The 12,131-nt window shown below is 54.1% G+C and overlaps 1 protein-coding gene across 7 annotated transcripts in view; it reads left to right on the top strand.

Annotated features, from left to right (window-relative positions):
• Positions 1-5,624: 5,624 nt before the first annotated feature.
• Positions 5,625-12,131, top strand: part of LOC133350184 (transcriptional enhancer factor TEF-1-like) — an 84,779-nt gene continuing 78,272 nt past the window's right edge. For 6 of the 7 annotated variants that reach the window (XM_061564274.1, XM_061564271.1, XM_061564273.1 and 3 more), the window contains exon 1: positions 5,625-5,921. The gene's annotated coding sequence lies outside the window, so the exon portion shown is untranslated. Of the gene's footprint in view, positions 5,922-6,207; positions 6,349-12,131 lie in introns of those variants that run through there. The other variant, XM_061564269.1, reaches the window with a different exon arrangement.

Below are 12,131 nucleotides of genomic sequence, written 5' to 3'. Positions count from 1 at the left end.
ATACCTAATAAATGAACTTGAACTTGAACGTAGCCGACCCTGCTCACCGGGATGCCCTTCCGCCTGCTGTGGAACGAGCCACGCAATCTCAGGGCTGCGCCTTTATCTCTCGCCGTAGCCGTCGTCGTCACGATTAGCGGAGGGAGTTTGCGGCGCGAGTCACAGAGCCCCCAGCTGCTGCTGCTGGCGAAGGCGAGGGGAGCAACGCCCTCTGATGGCGAGCCCAGAGTGCCCGCAGCATCTCATCCTCCTCTTCCCTGCACTGATCGAGCCAGTGGTGGGAATTCCACATTCCCACGGCGGGTGCCAGTCCATCCATGTTACGGCCACCACTGTTTGACGTCGCACAGAGCGGCTGCGTACTAGTTTGTTTTATCGACCAAGCCGGAATGGTTGATGATGATGATGATGTGTGTGTGGAGTGTCGTGGTTATGGCTACGCTCACGGCCAACACCGGTGGTGACGATTATCTGAACCGGTCCTGGGCCTCTCCTAGGTCTACTTAACCCCAAATGAGTTACCTAGTGCGATGTGTAAATATCGCCACTTGGGAGACAAAAGCGGCCTTCATAGGTGATCGCTAACAGCACTTGCCCCCGACAGTATGTTTAGGTTATACGGGAGATCTTTATCTATATATATAGCACGCACAGCAGCCGTCCTAACATCGGCCTCTGTGGAGGAGGAGGCTCGTGAAGGACGCTACTTGGCAGTGCCAGGCTAGGTGCACCTTCAGGCTACTGGGCAGAGGAGCGAAGCTCACAACAACGAGCGGAGGCGCCGGGCGGTTAAAACGCAGCGAGTTGGCACAGTGCGGGGAGCACAGGCGGTGCATCGGCCAGTCATCTCAGTCAGCAACCCATGGCACCTACTGGGTCTGCCCCGTGACCTCCTTCCAGCAGCCAGAGCCTTACACGACACTCACGGGGCCTCAAGGTGCACCTAGTCTGGCACAAGTGCCTTGGGGACGTCACCGCTACTTCGTGGCTGATGGGTGATGCTGCTGTTTCCGAGCATATGAATTCCTGCAGTCACGAAAGTTTTAATCCACGATATCTTCTTGAATAAATATATTTACATAGCAAAGGATAGGCGCAGTGTATGTAGAAAGATGCAGAGTTATGTAAATCGTTTTTTTTTTGTTCACAAGGTGAGAGAAAAATGAACACCGGAGATTAACTTTTAGAGATTTTTTTTGTATTGCAAAAATTAGCGAATAAACATATTCAAGCGGTGTGTTTTTCTCACAATCTCTTTTCAAAAGCGACCTGGCTATCAAATGATAACTCGACGAAGTGGCTTATCACGTGGGAATGTACAAGCGGCCAAATAACTCTAAGACGCGTGGTGATGTTGATTCTAAATGTGGAGGTGAAAAAATGGAAGACCCGGAGAAAAATCCACGCGACTACGGAGAGAGAGACACGCAAACTCCAAATATACAGCAGGCATCGTCAGAGTCTGGATCAAACCCACGACCTCATGTGTACCAGGCGAGGTAATTAACATCTCATAGCCACCGTCGTTCCCCAGTGTTTTGGGTTAAATCGCGTAATCATATGCATGTGTCGTTAAACCCGCCACCACCCGACACAGCCAACTAGTAAGGTTTGTCTTTCCGACAGCTCTGTTCTTCACCTGAGGACGGCTGCTTGCGTTGTGGCCGAAACGTCGTGAGTATTTTATTGTTTTATTTTTATGATTTTATTATTTCCCTTCTACGTGACTTTACCGAAAGAACCAAACATATGTTTCGCCAGTAATTACAAGCGACAGCCGGAATAACCACGGCGCACGCGGCTGCCCGTCATCCCATCCCTGCGGGAGTCAGTAGCGAGGGGTCGGTGGACCACCGCACTCACAGACGTTGTCGTGAAACCCGCGACCCGTGGGCGTCAAGGAGGAGGAGGTGCCATACCCTGGCTGGCCACGGGAGGGCGCTACAGCACTTTGGAAATAAGTCAACAAGACTTGTCCGTTGGAGCCGACTCGTCCCCGCCATAGGAATGTGGAATTTCCGCGTATGCAGGGCTGTAAAGTAGAAATTGAGCACCAAATGCCTCGATGTTGAACTGAGCCGGAAATAACTTTGACCGCAACAACCATAAGGATGATAACACAAGATTACAATTCGTGTTGTCCTTCTGGAGGATTGTAACAACAAAGGTGTCTGCCTCTCCAAAAACAAATCGAAGTGTTGTTTTGTTTTACGCATCCTATCAGTGCCGCGGGTCTATCGAGTGGGGAGGGCGGGTGGATGGGTGGTTGGGTGGTTACGGTATAAAGTCAGCGGAGCTTTGATCTAACCCGGGCAGCCACAACAACAACCACCACTCCGGGCCGTATTCTTGGTTCTTTAGCTAAAGTCACGGAGAAGGGAAATAATAAAGTAATAAAAATAAAACAATAAAATTCTCACGAAGTTTCGATTGCAACAGAAGCAATCATCATCCGGTGTGAAAACCACGGCAAGAACATTTGAAAAAAGTGGTTATAACACCTGATGATGATTGCTTGTGTTGCAATCGAAACGTGAGAATTTAATTGTTTAATTTTTATTGTTTTATTATTTCCTTTCTACGTGACTTTACCGAAAGAACCAAGAATATGAATCCCTATAGTCACGAAAGCTTTAAATCGAAACTCCGGGCCGCTTTCGACATTGTGCATTAGAAAAAAATAAGCGATAAAATAATTTTGTCTTTGACCAGGTAAGGCCCACTGGGCTTCATAGCTCTTATTCAGAAGCGACGTGGCTATCACAAACGGATAGCTACAAAAAAAGTTGTCTCGTCGTGCGGAAATTTATATCAACGGCCAAATACTCTAAACGCGTGATGATGTGGATTCTAAATGTGGAGCGACAAGCCGGAGCACCCGGAGAAAAATCCACGCGACCACGGGGAGCGAGCGAGCGAGCGAGAGACACCGCAAACTCCAAATATACAGCGGCAGCAGCAGCAAGCGTCAGGGTCGGTCTCAAACTCACGACCGCACGTGTAGGGGGCGGTGGGGTAGCTGGGGTGGGTGGGGTGGGTGGGGTGGGTGGGGTAGCTGTGGGGGGGTAGCTTGGGGGGGGTAGCTGGGGGGGGGGTAGCTGGGGGTGGGTGGGGGTGGGGTGGGGTAGCTGGGGGGGGGTGGTAGCTGGGGGGGGGGTAGCTTGGGGGGGGGTAGCTGGGGGGGGGGGTAACTGGGGGTGGGTGGGGTAGCTGGGGGGGAGGTAGCTGGGGGGATGGGGTGGGGGGTAGCTGGGTAGGGGGGTAGCTGGGGGGGTGGGGTAGCTGGGGTGGTGGGAGGGGTAGCTCGGGTAGCTGGGGGGGGTGGGGTGGGTGGGGGGGAGGAGTAGCTGGGGGGGTTGCTGGGTGGGGTGGGGGTAGCTGGGGGTGGGTGGGGTGGGGGTAGCGCGGAGTCTACCAGCAGCTCAGACATTGTTCAGATTCTTCTCGTGGCTAAGTCCAACTTCGTGACGTGGGTGAAGTGAGGGGGGATGAGGGGGGGGCTGAGGGGGGGGGGCTGGGAGAGTGTGTGTGGGGGGGGGTAGAAGGCGGCTGTGATAACAAATTCCAACTAAGGTTGGAAACGTCTCAGCGCTCATTAGCTCTGCGCCTCTCTGTGCGGCCGGCTCCCCGTCGCTCGCGTGCCGCTCCTTCCTTGCCTGCCGTGGTCGTCGTGAGTTCCACTCGCTCACTCCTCGACACTGGGCCGTCTCACCCACTACCACCACCACCACGCTGTGTTCAAGAACCACCACCACCACACTGTGTTCAACCACCACCACGCTGTGTTCAACAACTACTCACCCACCACACACTCACCCACTCACCACACTGCCAAGGTCACACCAACACACTCACTCACCCACCCACTCTTTCACTCATTCACTCACTCACTCTCTCGCCCACTCACCCACCACCCACTCACCCACTCACCACACTGCCAAGGTCACACCAACACACTCACTCACCCACCCACTCTTTCACTCACTCTCTCGCCCACTCACCCACCACACACTCACCCACTCAAGGTCACACCAACACACTCACTCACCCACTCATACAAAACAGAAATCCCCGTAGCGCGCTAACCGCTACACGACCGCTCCCCACGTAGTGGGGATCACACAGAAGGCCACATCGCCCTCCCCACCGCTGCCGTGAATACTCGGCAGGACCCTTCTGAAAAACGAATCTTAAGACTCAGCGACAATTCCCTGGCTAAAGACGCGTAGTAGTAACAATAATAATACCGCTGCTACTACGAGGCGTAGTAATACACGAAAGGAATGACACGTTACATCCCTAAACCTATCCCGAGCATCGGTGTTGGTCTTCACTGCGTGCGCCCGACAGGAAGAGGGGGATTATAATGATGATGATGAGAATGATGAGGATGATGATGAGGATGGGGCGCAGGAGGAGGAGGAAGCGCGCGGTTTCTCCGGGCACTCTGCTTTTCTCCCATATGAATGTCAACCACTCGTGGGTGGAATTGGCCATGCATCGCCAGTGTAGGCCCGCAGAGCTTGGGCAATTGTTGGCGCCGGATCTGGATGTCTATCCCGCTCGTTTGAGTGGTTTCCTGCGCCTCTGAATCATTTTCGCTTTCCCTCTCTCTCTCTCTCTGAGAGTGAACCAAGCCTGTGGGCGTTACACATCCGAGAGCATTGCCATCACGAGGGGCAGGAGGAGGGCGTCACGGGGAGAAGTTACGTGGTGACGTCCGCGCGCTGCTACGCATCACGTGATCACGTCCCTCCGCTCTCACCATGAGCGCACTTGGCTAAAGCGATCACTCTCAGCTCCACCACGACTCCACCCCCACTCCACCACGACTCCACCCCCACTCCACCACGACTCCTCCCACACTCCACCATGACTCCTCCCACACTCCATCATGACTCCTCCCCTAATCCAGTATGACTCCTCCCCACTCCACCATGGCGCCACCCCCACTCCACCATGGCTCCACCTCCACTCCACCATGACTCCTCTCCACTCCACCAAGATGTTTTTGCTGCTATACATTTCCAAATGATGAGGGCCACTTTGTTGAACAATCATTTGTGGCCAGGTCGCTTTTGAACACTAAGTTAATGCCTCAGTGGGCATTAACACATGTCTACGTGTTTGGGTGATTTGTTTACCTTTGTTGCACTTTGTACTACTACCGTGTGTTGTACTGTTTGTTTTTGTGACGTTCTTACCTGCCCCACTTATTATCCTCCAGGATAATAAATATTCAGTTTTTGACTCCTCCCCCACTACACCACGACTCCTCCTCCTCCTCCACTAAAAAAACGCATTCACTGTGTTCTACTACAACTCTTAAAAGTGCTGTTTGTTGCGGGCCGTCTGGGGGGCCATCTGTGCCTATGGACCTGCGTTCTCAAACCTCGATGGGAGCAACAGCAGCGCACGACCCCCAACTTCACCGTAACCCCGCCCCAACCCAGCCCACCACTCCTCCCTCTCCCCCCCCCCCAAGCTCCCACCACCACCATCATCATCATCCCTCCCTCCATCCGACCTCCATCACCACCGCTCCCTCCCTCCCACCCACCTCTACCCCGCCCCCTCAAAAACTCCTGCACCGCCCCCTACCCCCTCCGACCCCCACCCCTCCTCCTCGCTCGCGTTCATTTCATTCCTCCGTTCCACCGACTCATTCCTGGAATTCCTTCTCCGCGCTCGTCCGCCCAAGCGCGCGCGCGCGTGTCGCGGTGACAGAGGTTGGAGACGGCGCGCGCCACAACCACCACCACAACAACCACAACCACCATCGTCACCGCCGTTGTCAGCAGCCGTCGTGGTGGCCGTGAAACGCACTCTTTGACTTGTTTTGTTTCTCAACCCGCACCCCTCCGTGGGCTTTGCCGACTGCCCGTCTCGAGCCGCCCCGACTCGACACCCCGCGCCGCCAGGTGAGTTGAGGCGCGCGATGATGATGATGATGAGCGGAGCGCTTCGGGTGGCGAACGGATGATGCGTGTGGCGGGGAAGCGAGCGAGGGTTAAAGCGCCTCTCTCTCTCTCACTCCCCCTTCTCTCTCCTCTCTCTCGACTCCACAACTCGGGCAGGGGGGGCAGGGGGAGGAGGAGGAGGCGAAGCCGCGGCGGCGCAGGCCTGAAAGTCGTAGGAATCGTTCGCATTTTTCGGATTGTTCACGAGCAGGGGGGGGGGGGTTCTTCCTCGACTCCGTTCGCGACTTCCACCGGTGTCGCGCGCGCGAGAGAGAGAGAGAGACGGAGAGAGACCGACAGAGACCGACAGAGAGAGGAGTTCGTGGGACTCGCGTGGCGGGTTACGCACGGAGACGCGCAGACAAGGGAGACGCGCTGGGAGACGAGAGTGAGACGCACAAAGAGCAACTGGAACTGTTGGCGCAAGTGTTGACACACGTGGAGAGACACGCACACACGTGGAGGGACACACGCAAGGTGGAGAGACACGGAGACACGCAAGGTGGAGAGACCCAGGCGGAGAGACACACGTGGATAGACACGGACACACGCAAGGTGGAGAGACACACGTGGAAAAACACGGAGACACGCAAGGAGGAGAGACACACGTGGATAGACACGGACACACGCAAGGTGGAGAGACACACGTGGAAAAACACGGAGACACGCAATGTGGAGAGAGACACGTGGATAGACACGGAGGCACGCGGAGAGACACAGACACACGGGGAGAGACATGGACACACGCAAGATGGACAGACACACATGGATCTCGATGAACGCTTGAGACATAGACACGGGCGGAGAGAGACAGACACACGGAGAGAGACACGGGCGGAGAGACACAGACTCGGGAGACAGACGCTGTGTTATAAGACTGTCGAGTTCTGTTTATGCGTCCGCTCGACACACGCGTGCACTTTTATACAAACAAAGCGACGCAGATGTAGGCACACGCACAGACTCGAGATAAGGCAGACGTACAGACGTCTGTCTGAGTGTAAGTCACAGAGACAAGCGCACATAGAGACAGACGCGTAAACTTAAACGTACTGGGAGATGGGGAAAACCATACAAATCCAGTGGAGGTAGCGAACATCACACGTAGACAACAACGATTCGTCCATGTAGCATTAACAGGCTGTTAGCGAGCACCTATCGCTGGGAACTTGAGACACGCACGGAGACACGAAACGACAGAGCCTGATGGGACTGATTGTGGATTGGCGAGCGCTGGACACGCAGACGAACTGGCAGCTGCATCACACAGAGGCATGGGCGAAGACTCCAAGACACGCACAAAAAACACGCACAGAGACATACACGCGCACAGACAGAGACATACACGCGCACAGACAGAGACATACACGCGCACAGACAGAGACATACACGCGCACAGACAGAGACATACACGCGCACAGACAGAGACATACACGCGCACAGACAGAGACATACACGCGCACAGACAGAGACATACACACGCACAGACAGAGACATAGACGCACAGAACAGAGCAAGCACGTGGTGATTCTACTTGTTTACCCACGCAAGCCTCGCTGAGTCTCACCACTCTTCGGCAGGAGGGTCCTGCCAGGTTTTGAGTTATTGGCTGGTTATCAATTGGTTATCAATTGGTTATCAATTGCGGACCGCGACGCTGGTAACTACTCTCGCCAATTATGCCACGGGATCTTTAACGTCGACTGGGGTGTTTGTTGTTGTTGTGGTACGCGTCGCGTTTTATCTGAATATACACAAACCTGCGGTATTAATCGGGGCGGCCCGCTGGAGTCGAATCGTGACCGTCTTTACGGCAAGCGGCACAGAGAGACTGCTTCGTATACATAGACAACGAATACAGACACAGTCACACACACACAGTCACATACACACACAGTCACACACACACAAAGTCAGACACACACAGTCACACACACAGTCACACACAGTCTCACACACACACTCACACACACAGTCACACACACACAGAGTCACACACACACACAGAGTCACACACACACACAGTCACACGCACAGTCACACACACACAGTCACACACACAGTCACACACACACAGTCACACACACAGTCAGACACACACACAGAGTCACACACACACACAGAGTCACACACACACAGAGTCACACACACACAGAGTCACACACACACAGAGTCACACACACACAGAGTCACACACACACAGAGTCACACACACACAGAGTCACACACACACAGAGTCACACACACACAGAGTCACACACACACAGAGTCACACACACACAGAGTCACACACACACAGAGTCACACACACACAGAGTCACACACACACAGAGTCACACACACACAGAGTCACACACACACAGAGTCACACACACACAGAGTCACACACACACAGAGTCACACACACACAGAGTCACACACACACAGAGTCACACACACACAGAGTCACACACACACAGAGTCACACACACACAGAGTCACAACACACACAGAGTCACACACACACAGAGTCCACACACACAGAGTCACACACACACAGAGTCACACACACACAGAGTCACACACACACAGAGTCACACACACACAGAGTCACACACACACAGAGTCACACACACACAGAGTCACACACACACAGAGTCACACACACACAGAGTCACACACACACAGAGTCACACACACACAGAGTCACACACACACAGAGTCACACACACAGAGTCACACACACACAGAGTCACACACACAACAGAGTCACACACACAGTTCACTCACACACACAGCAGTCACACACACACAGATGCACACACACACACAGTACACACACAACACAGTCACACACAGAGTGACACACACACGGTCAGTCACACACAGAGTGACACAGACACACACACAGTCACACACACACAGCCACACACACACAGAGACATACACACAGTCACACACACACAGTCACACACACACAGAGCTACACACACACAGAGTCTCACACAGTCACGCACACACACAGTCACACACAGTCACACACACAGTCACACACACAGTCACACACACACATAGACACTAACACAGACGCTCGGAGAGAGGGGAACAAAGCGAGGTGGGTGGGAGGGAGTTGAGGGGGAGTTGTGGCAGTGAGTTGAAGGCGAGTTGCGATGTTGCGTGCAACCATTGCGCGTGTCGACTTGCACAGCGTCTGGGCGGGGCGACAAGTCGCGTGTGTGTACACAGAGTTGCCTGCACATGCGAGATGTTTGTGTGTAGGCGCGCATGTGTGTAATAAGCACACATGTGTACATGTACGTGTGCGCGTACACGTGCGCGCGTGTACGCAATTGTGCGTGTGACTGGTGGTGCAGCGGTTAGCGCTACGCTGCGCTACGAACCCGGCGGCCCGAGTTCGATTCCCGCTCACGGCCAACACCGGTGACGATCATCTGAACCGGTCCTGGGCCTCCGCTCGGTGCGGTGTGTTAAGCATCAGCACTGGGGAGACAAAGGCGGTCGGGGGTGGTGTTGGCCATCCACCCCCCACGTGTGCCGTGCCGGCCTTCATAGGCGCTCGCTTACAGCACTTGCCCCAATAGTCTGTTATAGGCTATAGGGTACTGGGGATCTTTGTATGTATGTATGTGTACACGTGTGCGCGTGGGAGTGCGTTTTCGTGTGACCTCGTCTCCAACCTGTGGCGTTTGATTCGTGAACTTAAAGTAAGTTCACGCTTTGGAAAAGCAACTCAGGAATATCATCGTCATCGCCGTCACCACCAGCACCATCATCTTCCATTGGCAGCCGCCTCAATGTCAATAGCGACACGTACCTAGACCAATCACCAACTCCACCACCAATCAACACCACCACCACCAACCATCATTACCAACACCACACCAATCAACCATCTTCACCACCACCATCATCATTATCAACACCACACCAATCAACCATCTTCACCACCACCACTATCGTTACCAACACCACACCAATCATCTTCACCACCGCCATCATCACCGTCATCGTGATCATTACCATCAACACCTCATCTTCCATTAACACCGAGAGCCATACCATGACCAAATCCATCATCACCAAGTTTCACAATAATCACAATAATCACCATCATCATTCTGAACACCGAATGAGCCATTATCTTCATCGTCGCCAAAGTCGCGAGCTCTCGCTCCGTGCCTCCGCGCAGCGGCGAGAGGAACACTCCGTTCGGAACGCGGCGAATTGCTCGTCCCGTCTAATAATAATACTTCTATTCAGTTCCCTGCGTCCTACATCCATTCCTCACGCGGGTAGCGGTGTCAGGCATCTCCATCGCAAGCTCCACGCTGCGTCGCATTACGACAATCCCCGTCATTACAGAGACAAGCTCCCCCCTCCTCCCCCCCCCCTCGTCTGCCAAACGCGCCGCTTGCATCCACGCGCGTAGCCTCCCTCTCTTCCACAACACCCTCGCCTGCTGGTGGTGCGCAGTTGTTGTTGTAGCTTCTGACCATACTTCACCACGCTGGGTCGGTGCCGTGGACGGTCTCGTTTGTAAGTGGTGGCCTGAGATGGTGGAGGGGTGGGGGGGGAGAGGCCAGGACCGATTCAGAGTGGTATTGCCGCTCACGTGTGTTGGTGCCGCGCGCTAACCACAGCGCCACCGCTCCGCTCTGAATATAAATGTAACGATCAGGCGGCTATTTAGTCTCGGCACTTGTTTTTAAGATGGTTGGTCCTGCTAGAGTGGGATGTTTGGCCTGGTCACATCTCAGAAACGAGAGTTTTGGTTTACCGTGGGCTGTGGGCGGGTATCCGGAGAGATTCTCTGGGCCCAAAACTCTCAAAACTCCGCACAGATGTATTCAATAACCCACAGCTCTCCTGGCCACTTTGCAGCAATTCTAGATATAGCCTGCTCTTAGGTAACGCGTGCAGGTGCATTGGTCGATGTGGTTGCAATAACGCGGTTGTCATGTGGTTATAACGCGGTGCCACTGCGACACCGCCATCGTTGCGAGCGTCGCTATCAGCAATGCGTTCATGAACATAATGTCCACCGCGCGCTGTTCGGCGTCATGTCCGACGTTTCGCCGCACGTTCTGGGGCCATCCACGGCAGCGCTCTTTATTGCAAGGCCCGCGGGTCACTGGCGACCCTTGGTGGCCTTTAGTGATGCCCCCGACACGACACAAAGAGTGACAACGCCCCCCCCACCGCCATCATCATCATCATCGTGCTGCTGTCAAACTCCTCCAGTGGTTTCAAATGTGTGGCGGGAGCAGCCCGTCCGCCTCCTCTGAAACTCTGCCCCACGACGTCTGCATTTTGCCGAGCGCAAGACTCGCGTCGTGGTGACCATTGCCGACCATGGGCCTCTCACTGCTGAATGAAGGACGCGTTAACGGTAGCGGGCGACGTGGATCGGCGCTGGCGCACAGCGCTGATCACCCCGCGACTCGAGTTCCGTTCCGCGCCACGGCTCGCGCGAGGCGGGCGATTGATGTGCGGGGCCTTCGTTGCGTCTGCCTCTTTGACCCACCAGCATGGTGAAGTATGGTCAAATAACCATTCACGATCGACACTTAGTTGGGGGGGAGAGGGAGGGGATTGGGGTTGGGGGAGGGGATTTCATCCAGCGGTGGAGTGGCAAAGGAATGGGGACGGACGCGGTGTCCGCTGAGACTCGAGCTGGGATTGCGCTGGGAGATTGCGGGAACGCACGTTGATCGGAGACGTCGCCACATTGACTTTAAAGGAGGCTATACGGGAGACCTTTGTCTTTGTAATGTGTGTGTGTGTTATATGAACATATGTGTATATGTTTGCGTATGATGATGCGGGCCATAACCACCCTTTCGTGTGCCGTTCCGGCCTCAATAGGTGCTCGTTAACAGCACTTGCCCAAAAATTATGTTGAGGCTATAGGGGGAGACATTTGTCTTTTACATGCGTATAGGTTAATTAGGAATAACGCACAAGTCAATAACACTGTGGCCTTAAAATAAAACAATGTCTGCAATAAGCGACGTTTCATGCAATAACCCTTCTGCACAGCACACGGAGACACCACTTTAAGGCCACAGTGTTATTGATTAATGTGTTGAGGTTTGTTTTTTTGTTCAATACACAATTAGTAATTGCACGTGTGCCACGATGCAAACGCAGCGGGGGGAGTATCACCAGATA

Source organism: Lethenteron reissneri, chromosome 33 (genome assembly GCF_015708825.2).
Source record: "Lethenteron reissneri isolate LAM-NWPU_2019-01 chromosome 33, ASM1570882v1, whole genome shotgun sequence".
In the NCBI taxonomy this organism is placed as follows: Eukaryota; Metazoa; Chordata; class Hyperoartia; order Petromyzontiformes; family Petromyzontidae; genus Lethenteron; species Lethenteron reissneri.
This window is presented reverse-complemented; position numbering and strand designations above follow the sequence as displayed.